This window comes from Sceloporus occidentalis, unplaced genomic scaffold (genome assembly GCF_023333645.1).
Source record: "Sceloporus occidentalis isolate IW3139 unplaced genomic scaffold, rSceOcc1.0.p SCAF_10, whole genome shotgun sequence".
NCBI classification, from domain to species: Eukaryota; Metazoa; Chordata; class Lepidosauria; order Squamata; family Phrynosomatidae; genus Sceloporus; species Sceloporus occidentalis.
In genome coordinates, this window is record NW_028316990.1 from 6824349 (window position 1) to 6830000 (window position 5652).

Sequence of the window (5652 nt, forward strand, 5' to 3'; positions counted from 1 at the left end):
CGTGGCAACAGCCACTCTCTGCCCTCCTTCGATGGCCTTTCCCCCCTTTCCTTCAAGCCCAACCGAGAAGAAGGTGAAAGAGATACTAGAAGTCCTCTGGGGGCAAGGAATTGGTTTGCTTTGGACTTTTTCTTCTCCTTCCAAGGCTCCAAGTCCAACTCCAACCAAGAAGAAGGTGAAAGAGATACCAGAAGTCCTCTGAGGACAAGGAATTGGTTTGCTTTTGACCTTTTCTTCTCCTCCTCCTTCCAAGGCTCCAAGTCTATTCCAGCTGAGAAGAAGGAGGAAAGGGGATAGATACCAGGAGTCCTTTGAGGGCCAGGAATTGCTTTCCTTTTCCTTTTTCTCCTTTCAAGTCAACTCCAGCCACGAAAGGAGCGGGGAAAGGATGCTAGAAGTCCTTTAAAGGCGAGGAATTACTTGCCTTTTTCCTCTTTCTGCTTCTCTTTCCAAGGCTCCAAGTCAGCCCCGACCAAGAAGGATTAAAAAGAAGTCCTTTGCGGGAAAAGAATTGCTTTAGTTTTGACTTTTTCTTCTCCTCCTTCCTCAGTTCCAAGTCTATTTATTCCAACTAAGAAGAAGGAAAAAGAGATACTCGAAGCCCTTTGCAGAGGGAGAATTGCTTTACTTTTGATTTTGTCTTCTCCTCCTTCCTAGGCTCCAAGTCAACTCCAACCAAGAAAGGAAAAGAAAAAAGGATATTAGAAGTCCTTTGGAGGCAAGGAATTACTTTCTTTCCCCCCCCTTTTTCGTCTTCTTCTCTTTCCGAGGCTCCAAGTCAGCTGCAATTCCAAGCCAAAAAAGAGGCCCTTTCTTCGGAGGACCCGATCCACTTTGGAACTCCTCCAAAAGTCGGATTCAAATTCAAAGGCTTCTTTTCCAAATACTTCAAAATCAAAATAGGTTCTTCTTTAAGAGCAAAACGGGGGCCCAATCCTTGCCAGCCAGCGCTTCCTCTCTCTCTCTCTCTCTCTCTTTCTCTCTCTTTCTTTTTCTTCTTCTTCTTTGCTCTCTCGCTTTTGCAAAGAAAGAGTGTGCCTCCTCTCCGCTTTTCTTACCTTCCTTCTGTCTTTCCCCCCTCCTTTTAAATGCCTCTTCCTTTTCGTTTCAAAAGTCAAACTTTTGAAAAGCCAAAAATGAAAGGAAGCGAAAAGGATCCCTTCCCAGAAGGAGAGCAAGAAAGAAAGAGAGAAGGAGAAAGGCTTCCAAAGGAGGAATATCTATCTATCTATATTTTAAAAAATTGGCCAAGAGAAGCCGAATCCGGATCCAGCCGAGGCGTTGCCGCTTTCTCCTCGACTCCGGTTTCTCGTCCCGAGACGAAGCGGAGTGACTTCAGATTCAAAGCGGAGCAAGGCTAGAAGGGGAAGGGGGCCCCCGAGCCCTGGAAGCCCGGCCCCGGCCCCGGCGATCGCAGCAATTCGGCGTCACTCCGGAGCGAAGGGGCAGCTCTCGCCATCGGCGGCCGGAGGCACAAACACTTTCCAAAACTTCTCCGGCCCGAAAGGGAGTTTTTGACTCTTCCCTGGCCCCGCCCCCCGCCCAGGCTCTCGGCCAATCAGAGCCGGCCTCGGCCTCGGCGCTGGCCAATGGGAGAGGCCCTCCGAAAGAGAAGTCGGAAAAAAGCGCACTGCGAAGTGGACTTTCCCGGGAGTTTTGAGAGAGAGAGAGAGAGAAAGAAATAGATCAACATGGGATCGATACCTGGTCAATATGGGATCCATACGGGATGACTACCTGATCAGTATGGGATCAATATGGGATGAATACCTGATCAGTATGGGATGTATACCTGGTCAATATAGGATCCATATGGGATGAATGCCTGGTCAATATGGGATCCATATGGGATGAATACCAGGTCAATTTGGGACAAATAAGGGATACCTGGTCCGTATGGGATCAATATGGGATCAATAGCTGGTGAATATGGGATCCCTGTGGGATGAATACCTGGTCAGTATGGGATCAATATAGGATCAATACCTGGTCAATATGGGACAAATATGGGATGAATACCGTTTGGTATTCGGGCCCTTTAGGGGGAACCTTTCAGCAAAAATCGGGATCGATTCGGGTTCAAAGAAGACACCTCTGGGCTCTATACCTTTCTCTCCCCCTCCCCTCCATCTGCACTGGAGGAATAATCCGGTTTGACACCGCTTTAACAGTCAGGGCTCCAGGCTATGGACCATTTCTGGGCATTGTCGTTTGTGGCGGCACCAGACCCAGAAGGTCCCCTAGCATTGAGCCGTAGCAGTTTAAAGCGGTCTCAGACTGGGTTATACCTTTAGTGTGGATGCAGCCTTAGACAGGGGCGGAAAGGTGTGTTTCGGAGGAGCTTTGCTCAAGGACCCACAATCCAGCTGCATTTCCCAGGATTCCACAGCAGCTTAGCATTCCTTTTAAAAACATAGTAATGAAAATCAGCGGAATTCCCTGTTAATACTGATATATTATCACACACACACAGATATATTATAATATATTATAGCAATAGCAGGTATGCAGTATACACACACACACAGATATATATATATATATATGTAGCAATAGCAAGTACATTTCTGTTCCACTTACTGATGTACTAAGCGGTTTACAAAGTATATATATATATATATATATATATATATATATTGATATAAAGATCTCTCAGTTCAATCTGCTGGAAAGAGAATTTCAACTTTATTTTTAATATTAATAAAAAGATAGCCTTTTTCACTTTCTAGATCCAGAGTTTCCTTCCAAGAGAGATGATAAAATGTCTCCATCAAACCCTCCAGTATCACATCAATCAATGTGAGATCCTTGATCAGAAGAATAGCAACAACTCCTCCATCATCACCAAACTCCTGGCATTTAATCCTTCACGCCGTTGTTGTTGTTGTTGTTGTTGTTGTTGTTTCCTAAAAGGATTCCTTCGGAGAGCAAAAAAGAAAAGCCCTCCTGGGATCTGTAGGTCCCCTTCCTCCGGGGAGAGTGAGCTATTCATCCCTTCTCTCCCCATTTGTCGGTGCAAAGGAAAAAAGTCGATTTCGTTCAAAGGGGGGGGAAAGGAGGGTAAAGAAAACTTTTCCTTGACACTTGGGTCCTAAATCTCTTTTCACACTTTAAAGCTGAGTAGTTGGGAGGGAAGAAAGTAACGAAGAATTTGTAACGAATCGGGGTCTGTTTGGAACGGAAGCCCTTGGAAGTGGCGTTAAAAAATAAAGACAAATGATAATACTCCTACTACTACTACTACTAATAATAATCATAATTTGTTTTTATTTTTAATTATTTAATATAGTTAATAATAATATATTATTATTATTTTATATTATGATTATTTTATATTACATTATTATTTTATATTACATTATTATTATAGATATATATTATTATTTTATAGTATGATTATATATATATATATATATATTATTTTATATAATTACTATTTTATATATATCATTATTTTAAATTATTATTATTTTAAATTATTATTTTATATTACATTATTATTATTTTATGTTACATTATTATTTTATATATTATTATTTCTATTATTATTATTATTATTATTATTATTATTATTATCATTTTCTTATACCCCACCTTTTCCCAATATAAGGACTCCCAAATCTTTCCAAATCCAGGTATATTTTCTCCTCCTTTTCTTTTTTGTATTCCAGAGCCTTTTAAGCACATCTTTTGGAAGGGATTAAGACTCTGAATCCGAATTATTATTTTTCCATTAATTAGGGTTTATTAACCCCGCCTCCATTCTCACATTTTTAATCCAGTCTAATTTCTTTTATTTTCCCTAAATTCACGTATTGCCAGAAGTGCCTCTCTTTGGGTTTTTCTGCATTTAATGTTTGCAGTTAATTGAAATTTAGCATTTCATTGGAATTTCATTCCATGCCTGATCTATCAAGGAGGAAGGAGATTTCGTTGCAAAGTATTGCTACTTGGAGCAAGGGCTCCTTCGGACTCCAGCCCAAAACGGACAAGAGGCTGGCAGTGCTCCTCCTGAGCCACTTTTACTCGTGAGTAAACCCACCCAAACACATTATGATCAAGGGAAGGAAGAACTCCCAGGTGAAGTATCTCTAGCAGTGTCCCTGGAAATGAAGAATAGATGCTAAGCAGGGTCTGCCCTGGTTAGTCCCTGGAGGGGAGACCGGCCAGGAATCCCAGGTTGCTGGAGGCTCTGTTTCAAAGGAAGGAACTGGCTGGAACCATTTCTGGGGATCCCTTGATTAAGAAAACCCTCTGAAACCTCACAGGGACTCCATATGAAACATGAAGGTGCTGCATAGAAATACACAGCACCGGATCCCGTCTAAGCAGGTTCAGCCCCGGTTAGGGCTTGGATGGGAGACCGGCAAGGAATCCCCAGGTTGCTGGAGGAATTCAAAGCTACAGCTGTGTTTGTCTGAAGAATCAGTGTGCAGAGAGATCTTATGTCCCCTTTTTAGACTCACTGAAAGAAAGAAAGAAAGAAAGAAAGAAAGAAAGAAAGAAAGAAAGACATTTGAGAGGAAAGAACTATCTGAGAGAGAGAAAGAAAACCCTCTGAAAATTCACGGAGTCTGGCAAAAAAAGAAAGAAGAAAGAAAAGAAAAGAAAGGAAAACCTCTGAAAATCCGTGAGGTCTAGCAAACCACCTCTGGGAAAGAAAGGAAGGAAGGAAGGAAGGAAGGAAGGAAGGAAGGAGAGAAAGGAAGAAGAGAAAGGAAGGCCTCTGAAAATCCATGGGGTCTGGCAAACCACCTCTGAAAAAGAAAGAAAGAGAAAGAGCGAGAGTGAGAGAAAGAAAAAGAAAGAAAGAAATTGAGAGATTGAGAGAGAGAGCAAGCTCTCTGGAAATCCCTGGGGTCTCTCTCCATAAGTCAATGGGAGACCTGAAGGCAGACACACACACAGCCTAAATGCACCAGATTCCATCTGATCTTGGAAGCTAAGACAAGGCCAGCCCTGGTTAGTCCTTGGAGGGGAGACCGCCAAGGAATCCCAGGTATTTTCAGAGGGAGGAAGTGAGAGAGAAAGAAGACCCTCTGGAATTGAATGCTTGGGGTCTCCATCAGCCGGAGCCTTGAAGGCACACTCACCTACACTCCTTTTGCAAAGGGCCAGAGTAACTTGCACGGTTCGTTTCTTGGCCGTTTCTTTCCGTTGGGGTTTTCCATCCCTCTCTGCCCCCTTTTCATATAAAGCTCTCCTGTTTGACAGGAATTTGGAAGGAAGGGAGAACGAAAATGGGGCGTTACAACGCGTTCTTCTTAACGCCTGGGCTCAGAATGGCCTTGGAGGGGGCTTTCTAGCCTGGCTGACTCCAGATCTTTATTTATTTGGTTCAGGGGAGATGGGATTTTGGTTGCATCTACACCGGAGAAAAAGAACCCGGGTTGGCACCACTTTAAACTGCCCTGGATCAAGGCTATGGCATTTCTGGGGATCGCAGTTAGTGGTGGCACCAGAAGCTTTGCCATTTACAGCAATTCCATAGCACTGAGCCCTGGCAGTTAAAGGGGTGTCGAAATCGGATTATTTCTGCAATGTGGATGCAGCCTAAACCATGTTGGAGGGGCTGAGGTGAAGGAACTGGGGCTGCATTTAGGAGGGACCTTTGCAAATGGATTGGACCCAGGCGAGGTATTGCGTGGTACT